Genomic DNA, 17,060 nt, shown 5'->3' on the forward strand with positions numbered 1-17,060 from the left:
CTCCCCGTTGAGGTGGTCACAAAGACCGGGTCTCTTTCAACCCTTTCCCTCTCTCAAACGGCCCCTCAGACCGAGTGAGCTTTTCTTCTCAATCACTTGGAACACAAAGTTCCTACAAGGATCACCACACGATTGGTGTCTCTTGCCTCAGTTACAAGTGAGTTTGATCTCAAGAAAAGAATGAGAAAGAAAGCAATCCAAGCGCAAGAGCTCAAAAGAACACAACAAATCTCTCTCACTTAACACTAAAGCTTTTGTGGAATTGAGAGAGGATTTGATCACTTGGGTGTGTCTAGTATTGAATGCTAGAGCTCTTGTAAGTGGTTGGAAGTTGGAAAACTTGGATGACTTGAATGTGGGGTGGTTAGGGGTATTTATAACCCCAACCACCAAACTAGCCGTTTGGTGGAGGCTGTTGTCGCATGGCGCACCGGACAGTCCGGTGCGCCACCGGACACTGTCCGGTGCGCCAGCCACGTCACCAGGCCGTTGGGTTCCGACCGTTGGAGCGCTGACGTGTGGGCCCGCCTGGCTGTCCGGTGGTGCACCGGACAAGTCCTGTAGACTATCCGGTGTGCCACCCGCGCGTGCTCTGCTCCTCTGCGCGCGCTGGCGCGCATTTAATGCGTTGCAGTCGACCGTTGGCGCGAAGTAGCCGTTGCTCCGCTGGCTCACCGGACAGTCCGGTGTGCACCGGACATGTCCGGTGAATTATAGCGGAGCTGAAATCCGAAGTTGGCGAGTTCAGAGTCGCTCTTCTCTGGAGCACCGGACACTGTCCGGTGTGCACCGGACATGTCCGGTGAATTATAGCGAAGCGCCTCTGAAAATTCCCGAAGGTGCGAGGTTTGGCTTGGAGTCCCCTGGTGCACCGGACACTGTCCGGTGGTGCACCGGACACTGTACGGTGGCACACCGGACAGTCCGGTGCGCCAGACCAGGGCTGCCTTCGGTAATCCCTTGCCCTTTTTGTTGAACCCATTTCTTGGTCTTTTTATTGGCTAAGTTGAACCTTTGGCACCTGTATAACTTATACACTAGAGCAAACTAGTTAGTCCAATTATTTGTGTTTGGCAATTCAACCACCAAAATCAATTAGGAAAATAGGTGTAAGCCTAATTCCCTTTCACTAAGCATAGGAGGAAGTAAGTATGGTCTTGTTATAGTTGATGATTTTTCTCGCTTCACTTGGGTATTCTTTTTGCAGGATAAGTCTGAAACCCAAGGGACCCTCAAGCGCTTCCTAAGGAGAGCTCAAAATGAGTTTGAGCTCAAGGTAAAGAAGATAAGGAGCGACAACAGGTCCGAGTTCAAGAACCTTCAAGTGGAGGAGTACCTTGAGGAGGAAGGAATCAAGCACGAGTTCTCCGCTCCCTACACACCACAGCAAAACGGTGTGGTAGAGAGGAAGAACAGGACGCTCATAGACATGGCAAGGACAATGCTTGGAGAATTCAAGACACCTGAGCGGTTCTGGTCGGAAGCCGTGAACATGGCTTGCCACGCCATAAACCGGGTGTATCTTCATCGCCTCCTCAAGAAGACTTCGTATGAGCTTCTAACCGGTAACAAACCCAATGTGTCTTACTTTCGTGTATTTGGGAGCAAATGTTATATTCTAGTGAAGAAAGGTAGAAATTCTAAGTTTGCTCCCAAAGCTGTAGAAGGGTTTTTGTTAGGTTATGACTCAAATACAAAGGCGTATAGGGTCTTCAACAACTCATTGGGTTTGGTTGAAGTCTCTAGCGACGTTGTATTTGATGAGACTAATGGCTCTCCAAGAGAGCAAGTTGTTGATCTTGATGATGTAGATGAAGAAGACGTTCCAACGGCCGCAATACGCACCATGGCGATTGGAGATGTGCGGCCACAGGAACAAAAGGAGCAAGATCAACCTTCTTCCTCAACAATGGTGCATTCCCCAACTCAAGACGATGAACAGGTTCATCAAGAGGAGACGTGTGATCAAGGGGGAGCACAAGATGATCATGTAATGGAGGAAGAAGCACAACCGGCACCTCCAACTCAAGTTCGAGCGACGATTCAAAGGAATCATCCCGTCGACCAAATTTTGGGTGATATTAGCAAGGGAGTAACTACTCACTCCAGATTAGTTAATTTTTGTGAGCATTACTCTTTTGTCTCTTCTATTGAGCCTTTCAGGGTAGAAGAGGCCTTGCTAGATCTGGACTGGGTGTTGGCCATGCAGGAAGAGCTCAACAACTTCAAGAGAAATGAAGTTTGGACACTGGTGCCTCGTCCCAAGCAAAACGTTGTGGGAACCAAGTGGGTGTTCCGCAACAAACAAGACGAGCACGGGGTGGTGACAAGGAACAAGGCACGACTTGTGGCAAAAGGTTATGCCCAAGTCACAGGTTTGGACTTTGAGGAGACCTTTGCTCCTGTGGCTAGGCTAGAGTCAATTCGCATATTGTTAGCCTATGCTGCTCACCATTCCTTCAGGTTGTTCCAAATGGATGTGAAGAGCGCTTTCCTCAATGGACCAATCAAGGAGGAGGTATACGTGGAGCAACCCCCTGGCTTTGAGGATGAACGGTACCCCGACCACGTGTGTAAGCTCTCTAAGGCGCTCTATGGACTTAAGCAAGCCCCAAGAGCATGGTATGAATGCCTTAGAGACTTTTTAATTGCTAATGCTTTCAAGGTTGGGAAAGCCGATCGAACTTTATTCACTAAGACTTGTGATGGTGACTTATTTGTGTGTCAAATTTATGTCGATGACATAATATTTGGTTCTACTAACGAAAAGTCTTGTGAAGAGTTTAGCAGGGTGATTGTCGGTGTTTTGGGTTCGACCGCACACCCGGGGTTGCCCCTCAAGGTGTTTTTAGGAGTAGGACGGTGTCGCCGACTGTAGCTAAATGGTTCGTGTTGGATGCACGAGGAACAATGGACAGTGTTTACAGGTTCAGGCCGCTTGGAGATGCGTAACACCCTACGTCCTGGTGAGAATGTTTTACGTGGTGGATTACAAGGGAACTCTCTAACACTAGAGAATAGAGAGTTGGGGTGGATGGGTGAGTAGTGGGATCGATCGTTCTGAAGGGTTGCCCCCTAGGCCTTATATATTCGACCGTGGGGCAATACATGTGGATATGATAACAATGCGCACCTAAGAGATAGTGAACTAATTGAGTCTATCTTCCTATAGTTCTGCCGACTTAACCTCGCCTGGTTCCGTTGTACGGGGCTCCAGCGCGGGAAAGTCGGGTCTCTGTTGTGGTTGCTTGCCCAACATTGTTGGGCCATCCGGGCTCGCACCGATCCGGCCTTATGTCGATCTGCTTCGCTGGTCGTTCTTCCCCAGGCCCATGAAGGAATGATGTAACACCCCTGGTGTTACTATAACTAAAACTTGAGCATGGCATCATAAGCATTGGCATTGCATATGTTTGATACACCTAGAGTGCATTCACTAGGCAAAAATTTCAAACAAGTTGTATTGTTTTAAGTGTTTTGCAAATAGGACCCTGGGTAGGAAGCTTTAACCCTAAACAGGGATTAAAGGGGTAAAACTTAACCCAAGTTAAGGAAACCTAAAAGCTTTAGGGTAAAAGTCATAAAATGACCCCAAGAATAAACTTGAATCACATTTATACCCCTGGGATACCAGAAACCCTAATTGGAACCCTGGAAAACCCTAAAACCAAACCCTAGGGGCTTATGTGCAAAAGTGATGAACCTTTGGACTAAAGTGCAAAAACTACTATGTTTAAACATATAAAGTCAATTGGTTCACAAATATGTGGACTTGAAAGCCAAACCCTAAGTTTTGGACTTAAATGCAAAATGGACCTCATTTGAGTTCTATTCTAAGTCTGAAAATCAGAGAATTGGCTCAACTTTGGAGCTTTGCATCTTTCAAATTATAGGGTTTTTGCCCTAGGTCACCACATCAAAATTGTAGCCCAATTATAGGAGAACAACTTTGTTTAAGGATTCAAGCCATGGTCTTATGAGAAATTTGGAGATAATCATGCTCAAACTTTGGTTGTCAGGCTGCATTCATTCTGAAATTCAGCTTTTCAGTGTAACAGGGCCAACTTTGAGTATGAATTCAACCTTGATCCAGTGCTCAAATAAGTTTAAACCCTATAGTCGAGTTGTAGCTGGTATGTAGCACTACAACTTTGATGCAGAGACTTGGACCTGTTGTCACATGAAATTGGAAGAAAGCTCCCTTGCAAATCGCTCTGTCAGTCGCTCTGAATGGGGTGTTCACCATGGTACAGTAGCCTGGATTGGATCAGGCTGCCAGCGCGGAACTCCCACCGCCGACGACACCTCCGCCGTGATTCGTGCCATTGCCGGCCCGACTTGTGCACGGGATGGGCAGATAAGGGCACACGGTAAAAGATCTTCGCCGACGGTGAGCTGGCGATCACCCCGGTGACCCCCGTGGCCCTCTCTCCCTCTTTGCGGCTGGCGGATTACCTCGCCGGTGACCGCCGCCTCCCGGCCATGTGCCACGTAGCTTAGCCTTTCCACCGCACCACCGTGACACCTTAAGGCTGTCCCATCGTCGTCGGGGAGATTGCCACGCCGTTTGCCACGAATTTACTTGCGCCAATGCTCTTCTCCATCTCCGGCCGCCGCGCGTCTTGCTCGAAATTCACGGCCACCGCCCGCTAGCTCTATAAATTGACCTCGCACGTAGCTGCGCCATGTAGTTGTGAAGCTGTAGCACCCGCTCCCACCCTCGATCATCCACCAGCACGCCCGAATTGCGCATTCTCCCCAAATCAGTTCTAAAACACCGTGAGCTCAACCCCGCCGTGGTCAGCCCAACTCCGGTTAGCTCCTCCCCTCTGCTCCTTTGTTTAAGCATTCTCGTGCGTCTACGATGCTTGCCGAGCCATTGAATTGAACTAAGAGCCTTCTGGTCGCCGGGAACACGGTTGTCTTGCCGCGATGCTCACGGCCACCGTGGCCAGAGCTCCATAGTTGATCAATAGCGCAATTAAGTTAGGGGAAATGGTCAGGCTAGCCCCGATTTCATGTCTGCCGCTTGGAGAACCCAGCCGTTGCCCCAATCGGCCGGTCCAGAACCTCGTCGGAGCATCCCTGCGCCCACCGCCGTCGTGGACTTCTCCCTGTGAAGAAATAGAAAGTCGAGGGCTTATCTGCAAGTTGTCAGTGACTGATTCAAATAGTGTTTGAACCCATTCGCAGTTTGACCGAAACGCGGGGACCGTTCTGCAAAACCGCCAGGGCGCGGGCGCGCGCGGGCGCCTTTCTGCCCTTGCTGGGCCGCCTGGGCTGGATTCGGCCCAGTGCTGTTCAATTGTTTTTCTTTTTCTTTTATCTCTAGAGCCAAAACAATTATAGAAAAATGTAGAAAAATGCTAAAATTGTGAAACTAATTTTCCTAGGCTTGTTATTTTCCCTAGAATTTAATAAAAATAGTTTTGTGATTTTTAGTGGAAATAAGAAATTTTAGGGTATTTAAAGTAGTTAAAAGTATTAGTTATGGATTTTTAGAAAATAGTTGGAAAGTCCAATAATTCCAAAACTTTTTGTGGGAATTTAAAACAATATTTAGGAGCCTTGGGTAGAGTTTGAATTGTTTTGGACCTTGTTTGGTCACCAAACCCCAAAACACCCCCCTGCCCTATGAACTCCTTTACCGACTCCGGAAACCCTAAGTTCCCGGAATTCCGTGAAGGAAAGTTGTATTCAAGATATAGATAATAAGTTTATATTAACTTTGCATCCTCATGAGCATCCCATGGCATCCATTCTTATACCTATGTATGGTTATGGTTAGAACGTGAAGAAGAAATCGAAGTAACTGAAGAGGAGACACCACCACCTTCGGAGTCTCAGGCCGGGAATAGTTTCTACTTTGATATCTGTGGATCTGAGCCTGACTCACCCGTGAATGAAGGCAAGCCCCGGTGCATGCAACACCTTTCCTTGTCTTTTTAAATACTTTTTGCACACTTAAGTCTAGTGAAATGTGCATTAGGTTCATAGGATTTACTTGAAACCCTTTGATGCATTGCTTTCCTTGATATCCATACCTTTATAGATACTTCTGTGAAGTATCAAAATATGATTTACAAAAATGCTTAGCCTTGCTTAGATCTTGTGGATAGAGGTTGTCCTCAATTTAACCATGGAGAGGATGGCTTCTACCTGCAAGAATATTTTCATTTGGAGCAATAGTGGGATCTTACTGCAAAGTTCCCCGTGATGCTCTTTCATCCTAAGGAACAGACACAATCCTAAGGATGGAAATACTTAAATTGAGACTTGGGTTAGGAACAGGTGATGTTCTACCCAAGTTGGTTAAGGATTAACGCGTATTTAGGCGTGCTGACCGAGGACCCTTTAACTGGTCACATGCCTCGTCATGGGTAAGCCTTGCCTCGGGCAGACTAAGGCCGGAATAAGATAACACGAAATGGGCGTGGAGCGGTGGCGAGAGTAGCGTGTACCCTCCGTGGCAAGAGGCTGGACGGTGGTGTATCTGTGCTCTCGGTTTGCGTGAACCTGATCCGGTCTTAAGAACCCCGGTGGCGGGTTGACATATGCAAGGGTTAAGTGCTACATATGTCGTGTGATTGGAGATCCTCAGCTGAGTATAATCGATTCGGATCGCCGTACCTTCGCGGTTATGAAGACTTGGTCACTTTTCTACAACCTAAAGTCAGGATGTGAACACTATGGATAAACATGATGTTGTATTGATGAGATGATAAAATTAGACTAGCTGCAAATAGAGTCTATTAATACTTAATATGGCGTTAAAAGATTGAAAGTAAGGACTCACTTTAGTAAGCTACTTCTGCAAAAGTATAAGTTGATTCTTGCTAAAGCCTCTCCTTGACTCCTATTTATCCAGCATACCCTTGAGAGTCTTTTCCTTAGTCGGGTAAGACTTGCTGAGTAATTCCATACTCAGGGTTTATCCCTTTGTTGTTTTTAGGTGAGGAAGCGACAAATTTTTGTTGCTTTTGCTCCAAGGTGGTACCAAGTGAGGAAAAACAAGACTGAAGTGCGGGAGGACTCGGTCCACCACTTAGGATCTTTTGCTTTTAGCTTATCGGGAGGAGTTTGTGCCTCCCTTGGTTTGTATAATATTACTACTCTGCACTCACTTTTAGTCTGGTCTGTAATAAAATAACTCAAGCTTGCTTTTGAAATAAATGTAAGTTTATGTAACTGCTTCCGCATTTCTTTATCTCCGATGTTCTGTAATGTCTGCAAGACGGGTGAAACGTTCCTGGTAAGGTAAGGAAAGATACCGAACTTGTCAAGTAGTTCAGGGGCACCTACAGGGTTGTCTGAAGTCCGTTGGACAAGGACAACTGTAGGTGGGCCTAATTACTTGGGAGGTTCTGTCACAGCTGGTATCGGAGCGTAGCCCTTCTTTGCAGATATTATGAGGCATCTTCAAAAGGATTTTCAAAAGTCTTACCTAAAAACTCTTTTCTCTTCTTACCTAAGTATTCTGAAGAGTCTATCTTAAAGACCAGATAGGAAGAGTGCAATGTATAGAAGGTTGAATCGACTAAGGTTGATTCTGTAATTATACATGCATCATGCTAAGCACTATACTAATAACATTTTCCCCCTTAGAAAGATGCCGCCACGCACAAGGCTAACGGTACGCAAGTCTATGGGACCAATTGGGGTGCCTCGGCATCAATTGGCTCCCCGGCATGAAAGCAGCAGCAGTGGAAGTAATGACCCCATCGGAGACCTTGAAGCCCGAGTGAGTCGACTTCAAGCGGCACTTCAACACAGGACCGATGCTTGGGTCGCCGACGGAGATAGAATCAATGAACTGAGAAGGGACATCCGACATCTGCAGGATCAGCTCGCTAATCGAGACCTAGCACTTGACTGGGCCGTACAGTCTCGTTTGCTAGCATGTGCTAAGGAAGCAAGGGCTCAGGCCCGAATTAAAGAACTTAACACAACTGTCGACAACCTGCAGGTTTACTGCAATACGTTGCATGAGGAAGTCCATATACTATACTCACAATTACACCCTAGTGAGCCTGCACACCCTGCTGAGGCGGAAGCCAAACCATCTCACGTTGCGGGATGCGCGTTGGGTGGGGAGTTAGACCTTTTTGAGCCCCCTCCTTCTTTGAGGTTGGTTGACGTCTGGACTCCCACACCTGACGATGAGGCCGCCAAGAGTAATGGAAAGCAGGAATAATGGTGTAATAGAAGTAGAGTAGTGTATTGTAGGGTGTACTGTTGTATAATAGGTTGAACTTTTGTATATGGGTAATGTATCCTGTTATGTAATATCGAGTCTGTATCATTACTTTTATAGTAATGTAAAATGGAAGGTTCTCTGGCACATTATGTTAACTTCAAATGTTCTTTGCCACAGATGCCGACCAGGACTCGAGGACAGGACGCAGCCGGAACTTCTGGGGGAAGGGATGTTACCCCAAACCCACCTCCGGTTCCTCCCACGTTAGCCGAGGCGATTGCCGCCTTGGTGAATGCCACCGCAGACAATACCCGCTTCCTTAGGGAAATGGCGGGTCAGCAGCAATTCCAGCAGCAGGCAGGAAGAGGTTATCCGCAAGGCCCCCGTGAGACCACCTATCTGGACTTCTCTGAAACCCGTCCACCCCTATTCGTCAAAGCTGAAGATCCCCTAGAAGCTGATGAGTGGATTCGGGTTATTGAACAAAAGTTTGGTCTTCTCCGTTGCTCAGAAACGCAGAAGCCGTTGTTTGCAGCACAACAACTACGTGGTCCTGCCAGTACCTGGTGGGGAAATTTTGTGGCTATTCAACCTATCAACCATCAAGTCACCTGGGAAGAGTTTAATGCAGCCTTCCGTGAGCACTACATACCCGAAGGAGTGCTGCATATGAAACAAGAGGAATTTATGAAGTTAAAACAAGGTGGAGATACCGTCAACCAATATCTCAACAAATTTAATCACCTGTCGCAGTATGCCATCGACCAGGTGAATACTGATTTAAAGAAGAAGAACTATTTTATGCGGGGACTAAATGATCGGCTACAAAGGAAAATGGCCACATGCATAGATCTCACGTATGGAAAGGCTGTCAGCACAGCCTTATCTGTTGAAGCTAAGTACGCAAATTCTGGGAAGAATAAGGGATTCGGTGGTGAGAGGCCTAATCAGGGCCAGGCGAAGAAGCAACGGTTGGTGATCCGACCTTCAAACCAAAATCGCACTTTTTCTCGTCCACCCTTATTCCCTTTCAAACAGCCTATCATTATTCGCCCCAACAATACCCCCACTACCCCAAATCAGCCGGGTGCCCCAGGCACTCGATTCCCTGCCTTGCCTAGTTCTTCAACGGGGTGTTTTAATTGCGGCAGGTCGGGACACTTCATCAAAGACTGCCCATATCCTAGGCAAAATCAATCAAATGCTTCGCAAGGATCTGGGAAATCAGCTCAGCCCAAAGGAAATGTCGTGGGGAAAAATACAAAGAAGACGGGGCGTGTATATTACACTCAAGTGGCTACTACACCGGAAGGAGAGCCGGTGATGATGGGTACGTTTCCCGTGGCCAGTCACCCTGCAATTCTTCTTTTTGATTCTGGTGCTTCACATACATTCATTAGCAAGAAATTTGTGGAGCAACATCATATTGCATACCATGAATCGAAAGAGGGATTTAAAATTCATTCACCTGGGGGACACATTTTTACTAGAGAAGTGGCCTATGGAGTGCCAGTAACAATGGTCGGGCGGAACTTTCCTGCTAACATGATTGTTCTAAAAGGCCAGGATATAGATGTAATCTTGGGTATGAATTGGTTAACCCAACACAAGGCAATTCTCAACACTGAACTCAGAACCGTCAGGTTGAGCTATAATCAAGAAGAGATTCTTTTGACTCTCCCCGCAACCAATCCAGCCAAAACTTCTGGTAGAGTATATGAAGCCATTGTACCGGAGATCAAGAACATTCTGGTAGTATGTGAGTTTCCAGATGTATTTCCGGAAGATTTGCCTGGACTGCCCCCTGAAAGAGATGTAGAATTCGTAATTGAGCTAAAGCCCGGTACGGTTCCCATCTCCCGAAGGTCGTACCGTATGCCCCCTAATGAGTTGGCGGAATTGAAGATTCAATTACAAGATCTACTAAATAAGGGATTCATCCGGCCAAGCTCGTCCCCTTGGGGTTGTCCCGCCATTTTTGTTAAGAAGAAGGATCAAACCTTGCGAATGTGCGTGGATTATCGACCCCTGAATGAGGTCACCATCAAGAATAAGTACCCTCTTCCAAGGATCGACATCTTATTTGATCAACTGACTGGGGCGAGGGTATTTTCCAAAATTGATCTCAGGTCAGGCTATCATCAAATCCGTATTTGGCCCGAGGATATACCGAAGACCGCGTTTACTACGCGGTATGGATTGTTTGAATACTTGGTAATGTCTTTCGGGCTCACAAATGCTCCTGCCCACTTCACCTATTTGATGAACTCGGTGTTCATGCCCGAGTTGGACAAATTCGTGGTAGTCTTCATCGACGATATCTTGATATATTCTAAGAATGAAGAGGACCATGCTCAGCATCTACGAATTGTATTGACGCGCCTCAGGGAACATCAGCTATATGCCAAGTTCAGCAAGTGCGCGTTCTGGCTGGAAGAAATTCAATTTTTGGGGCACGTGTTATCGGCTAAAGGAATTGAGGTAGATCCTAGCAAGGTCAAAGATATTCTGGAATGGAAACCCCCAACAACTGTTCACCAAGTCCGGAGTTTTCTTGGACTAGCTGGGTATTATCGCAGATTCATACCAGATTTTTCTAAGCTTGTGAAGCCAATCACAAGTTTATTGAAGAGTGACATTAAATTCAATTGGTCTTCTAAGTGTAATGAAGCCTTTGAGCAATTGAAGACACTATTGACCACTGCTCCGGTATTGGCTCAACCGGACATCACTAAACCTTTTGACGTATATTGTGATGCATCTGGCAGTGGGCTCGGCTGTGTACTGATGCAAGAGGGCCGAGTAATTGCGTATGCTTCAAGGCAGTTGCGCCGACATGAGGAGCATTATCCAACTCATGATCTGGAGCTAGCTGCTGTGGTTCATGCCCTAAAGATTTGGCATCACTATCTGCTGGGAAATATCTGTCACATATATACAGATCATAAAAGTTTGAAGTACATCTTCACCCAGTCAGAGTTAAATATGAGGCAAAGACGATGGCTTGAGCTTATTAAAGACTATGAACTGGAGATCCATTATCACCCAGGCAAGGCCAATGTGGTGGCAGATGCACTGAGTCGTAAGACTTCCTGCCACTGTCTTATGGCGAAGATCTCCGAGAACACTTTGTGTCAGGAAATGGAGAAGCTAAATCTGGGAATAATCCAACAAGGGACTCTAAATCAGATAAAGCTTGAGTCAATCATTTTGCAAAGGATAATTGATGCTCAAAAGGATAATCTGGGTATGAAGCACATTCGAGAGAAGATAAGGGCTGGAGTAGCCAAGTGTTTCAAGGAAGACGATCAAGGTGTGATATGGTTTAAAACCCGCATAGTAGTGCCAAAGAACGAAGAGCTCCGCCAGCAAATTCTTGATGAAGCACATCTTAGCCGTTATTCTATTCATCCCGGAAGCACTAAGATGTACCAAGATTTAAAGCAACATTACTGGTGGACAAAGATGAAGATTGAAATTGCACGCTATGTGGCTAAGTGTGACACTTGCAGACGTGTCAAGGCCATACACATGAAAACTGCTGGTCCATTATAATCTTTGCCAATCCCAACATGGAAATGGGAAGACATCAGTATGGACTTTATTGTGGGACTGCCCAGGACAGCCAAAGGGTATGATTCTATTTGGGTTATCGTTGATCGACTCACAAAGATTGCCCACTTCTTACCTGTCAGGGTCACATATACAGTCGCCACTTATGCAGCATTATACATTGCCCGTATTCTCAGTCTGCATGGTGTTCCGAAGACTATTGTGTCGGATCGTGGACCTCAATTTGTAGCCAAGTTCTGGGAAGCACTTCACAACTCCTTGGGTACTAAATTACTCCACAGTTCGGCTTATCATCCTCAAACCAGTGGGCAGACTGAGAGGGTCAATCAAATACTGGAAGATATGCTACGGGCATGTGTTCTGGACTTCTCACAAAGATGGGATGAATGTTTGCCCTTAGCGGAAATTTCATACAATAACAGTTATCAAGAAAGTATCAAGATGGCACCTTTTGAAGCTTTATATGGGCGACGGTGTCGAACTCCGCTAAATTGGTCTGAACCTGGAGAAAGATACTTCTTTAGGCCTGATATGGTAAAAGAGGTCGAAGAAAAGGTTCAGAAAATTGCTCATAATATGAAGAAAGCTCAGACTCGGCAAAAGAGTTATGCAGACCGACGACGACAACCCTTATGCTTTCTGGTAGGCGATTATGTCTACTTAAAAGTTTCACCAATGAAGGGTGTATCGCGTTTCGGGGTTAAAGGGAAACTTGCACCCAGGTACATTGGTCCATTCCTGGTGCTTGAGCAATGTGGACCAGTGGCATACCGACTTCAGCTCCCCGAAACATTGTCTGCTGTGCATAATGTGTTCCACGTGTCCCAATTGAAGAAGTGTCTTCGGGTTCCCGATCGAACCGTTGAAATAACTGATGTTGTCCTGGAACCAGATTTAACATACTCGGAACATCCTATTCGAGTTTCTGGATCAAAAGGACAGGGTTACCCGGAGAAAGACTCTCAAGTTCTACAAGATACAGTGGAACCAGCATTCTGAAGATGAGGCTACTTGGGAAACTCAAGACTTTTTGAATAAGAATTTCCCAGGCTTTTTAGCCTCTTGTAAATTGTAAAGCCTGTATAACTGTGTAATAGAGAAGTGACCCCCACATCACCCCTTCCTTGTACCAGAATTTGGGAAATAAAAATGTGATGTGTTTCCTTTACCATTACCTACCCTAGGATTTTTTAATCTCGGGACGAGATTCTTTTATGGGGGGAAGGATGTAACACCCCTGGTGTTACTATAACTAAAACTTGAGCATGGCATCATAAGCATTGGCATTGCATATGTTTGATACACCTAGAGTGCATTCACTAGGCAAAAATTTCAAACAAGTTGTATTGTTTTAAGTGTTTTGCAAATAGGACCCTGGGTAGGAAGCTTTAACCCTAAACAGGGATTAAAGGGGTAAAACTTAACCCAAGTTAAGGAAACCTAAAAGCTTTAGGGTAAAAGTCATAAAATGACCCCAAGAATAAACTTGAATCACATTTATACCCCTGGGATACCAGAAACCCTAATTGGAACCCTGGAAAACCCTAAAACCAAACCCTAGGGGCTTATGTGCAAAAGTGATGAACCTTTGGACTAAAGTGCAAAAACTACTATGTTTAAACATATAAAGTCAATTGGTTCACAAATATGTGGACTTGAAAGCCAAACCCTAAGTTTTGGACTTAAATGCAAAATGGACCTCATTTGAGTTCTATTCTAAGTCTGAAAATCAGAGAATTGGCTCAACTTTGGAGCTTTGCATCTTTCAAATTATAGGGTTTTTGCCCTAGGTCACCACATCAAAATTGTAGCCCAATTATAGGAGAACAACTTTGTTTAAGGATTCAAGCCATGGTCTTATGAGAAATTTGGAGATAATCATGCTCAAACTTTGGCTGTCAGGCTGTATTCATTCTGAAATTTAGCTTTTCAGTGTAACAGGGCCAACTTTGAGTATGAATTCAACCTTGATCCAGTGCTCAAATAAGTTTAAACCCTATAGTCGAGTTGTAGCTGGTATGTAGCACTACAACTTTGATGCAGAGACTTGGACCTGTTGTCACATGAAATTGGAAGAAAGCTCCCTTGCAAATCGCTCTGTCAGTCGCTCTGAATGGGGTGTTCACCATGGTACAGTAGCCTGGATTGGATCAGGCTGCCAGCGCGGAACTCCCACCGCCGACGACACCTCCGCCGTGATTCGTGCCATTGCCGGCCCGACTTGTGCACGGGATGGGCAGATAAGGGCACACGGTAAAAGATCTTCGCCGACGGTGAGCTGGCGATCACCCCGGTGACCCCCGTGGCCCTCTCTCCCTCTTTGCGGCTGGCGGATTACCTCGCCGGTGACCGCCGCCTCCCGGCCATGTGCCACGTAGCTTAGCCTTTCCACCGCACCACCGTGACACCTTAAGGCTGTCCCATCGTCGTCGGGGAGATTGCCACGCCGTTTGCCACGAATTTACTTGCGCCAGTGCTCTTCTCCATCTCCGGTCGCCGCGCGTCTTGCTCGAAATTCGCGGCCACCGCCCGCTAGCTCTATAAATTGACCTCGCACGTAGCTGCGCCATGTAGTTGTGAAGCTGTAGCACCCGCTCCCACCCTCGATCGTCCACCAGCACGCCCGAATTGCGCATTCTCCCCAAATCAGTTCTAAAACACCGTGAGCTCAACCCCGCCGTGGTCAGCCCAACTCCGGTTAGCTCCTCCCCTCTGCTCCTTTGTTTAAGCATTCTCGTGCGTCTACGATGCTTGCCGAGCCATTGAATTGAACTAAGAGCCTTCTGGTCGCCGGGAACACGGTTGTCTTGCCGCGATGCTCACGGCCACCGTGGCCAGAGCTCCATAGTTGATCAATAGCGCAATTAAGTTAGGGGAAATGGTCAGGCTAGCCCCGATTTCATGTCTGCCGCTTGGAGAACCCAGCCGTTGCCCCAATCGGCCGGTCCAGAACCTCGTCGGAGCATCCCTGCGCCCACCGCCGTCGTGGACTTCTCCCTGTGAAGAAATAGAAAGTCGAGGGCTTATCTGCAAGTTGTCAGTGACTGATTCAAATAGTGTCTGAACCCATTCGCAGTTTGACCAAAACGCGGGGACGTTCTGCAAAACCGCCAGGGCGCGGGCGCGCGCGGGCGCCTTTCTGCCCTTGCTGGGCCGCCTGGGCTGGATTCGGCCCAGTGCTGTTCAATTGTTTTTTCTTTTTCTTTTATCTCCAGAGCCAAAACAATTATAGAAAAATGTAGAAAAATGCTAAAATTGTGAAACTAATTTTCCTAGGCTTGTTATTTTCCCTAGAATTTAATAAAAATAGTTTTGTGATTTTTAGTGGAAATAAGAAATTTTAGGGTATTTAAAGTAGTTAAAAGTATTAGTTATGGATTTTTAGAAAATAGTTGGAAAGTCCAATAATTCCCAAACTTTTTGTGGGAATTTAAAACAATATTTAGGAGCCTTGGGTAGAGTTTGAATTGTTTTGGACCTTGTTTGGTCACCAAACCCCAAAACACCCCCCTGCCCTATGAACTCCTTTACCGACTCCGGAAACCCTAAGTTCCCGGAATTCCATGAAGGAAAGTTGTATTCAAGATATAGATAATAAGTTTATATTATCTTTGCATCCTCATGAGCATCCCATGGCATCCATTCTTATACCTATGTATGGTTATGGTTAGAACGTGAAGAAGAAATCGAAGTAACTGAAGAGGAGACACCACCACCTTCGGAGTCTCAGGCCAGGTATAGTTTCTACTTTGATATCTGTGGATCTGAGCCTGACTCACCCGTGAATGAAGGCAAGCCCCGGTGCATGCAACCCCTTTCCTTGTGTTTTTAAATACTTTTTGCACACTTAAGTCTAGTGAAATGTGCATTAGGTTCATAGGATTTACTTGAAACCCTTTGATGCATTGCTTTCCTTGATATCCATACCTTTATAGATACTTCTGTGAAGTATCAAAATATGATTTACAAAAATGCTTAGCCTTGCTTAGATCTTGTGGATAGAGGTTGTCCTCAATTTAACCATGGAGAGGATGGCTTCTACCTGCAAGAATATTTTCATTTGGAGCAATAGTGGGATCTTACTGCAAAGTTCCCCGTGATGCTCTTTCATCCTAAGGAACAGACACAATCCTAAGGATGGAAATACTTAAATTGAGACTTGGGTTAGGAACAGGTGATGTTCTACCCAAGTTGGTTAAGGATTAACGCGTATGTAAGCGTGCTGACCGAGGACCCTTTAACTGGTCACATGCCTCGTCATGGGTAAGCCTTGCCTCGGGCAGACTAAGGCCGGAATAAGATAACACGAAATGGGCGTGGAGCGGTGGCGAGAGTAGCATGTACCCTCCGTGGCAAGAGGCTGGACGGTGGTGTATCTGTGCTCTCGGTTTGCGTGAACCTGATCCGGTCTTAAGAACCCCGGTGGCGGGTTGACATATGCAAGGGTTAAGTGCTACATATGTCGTGTGATTGGAGATCCTCAGCTGAGTATAATCGATTCGGATCGCCGTACCTTCGCGGTTATGAAGACTTGGTCACTTTTCTACAACCTAAAGTCAGGATGTGAACACTACGGATAAACATGATGTTGTATTGATGAGATGATAAAATTAGACTAGCTGCAAATAGAGTCTATTAATACTTAATATGGCGTTAAAAGATTGAAAGTAAGGACTCACTTTAGTAAGCTACTTCTGCAAAAGTATAAGTTGATTCTTGCTAAAGCCTCTCCTTGACTCCTATTTATCCAGCATACCCTTGAGAGTCTTTTCCTTAGTTGGGTAAGACTTGCTGAGTAATTCCATACTCAGGGTTTATCCCTTTGTTGTTTTTAGGTGAGGAAGCGACAAATTTTTGTTGCTTTTGCTCCAAGGTGGTACCAAGTGAGGAAAAACAAGACTGAAGTGCGGGAGGACTCGGTCCTCCACTTAGGATCTTTTGCTTTTAGCTTATCGGGAGGAGTTTGTGCCTCCCTTGGTTTGTATAATATTACTACTCTGCACTCACTTTTAGTCTGGTCTGTAATAAAATAACTCAAGCTTGCTTTTGAAATAAATGTAAGGTTATGTAACTGCTTCCGCATTTCTTTATCTCCGATGTTCTATAATGTCTGCAAGACGGGTGAAACGTTCCTGGTAAGGTAAGGAAAGATACCGAACTTGTCAAGTAGTTCAGGGGCACCTACAGGGTTGTCTGAAGTCCGTTGGACAAGGACAACTGTAGGTGGGCCTAATTACTTGGGAGGTTCTGTCACAAATGACCTTACGATTTATTGGGCCCTTGGGCCTTT

This window comes from Zea mays, chromosome 2, assembly GCF_902167145.1.
Source record: "Zea mays cultivar B73 chromosome 2, Zm-B73-REFERENCE-NAM-5.0, whole genome shotgun sequence".
Lineage (NCBI taxonomy): Eukaryota > Viridiplantae > Streptophyta > Magnoliopsida > Poales > Poaceae > Zea > Zea mays.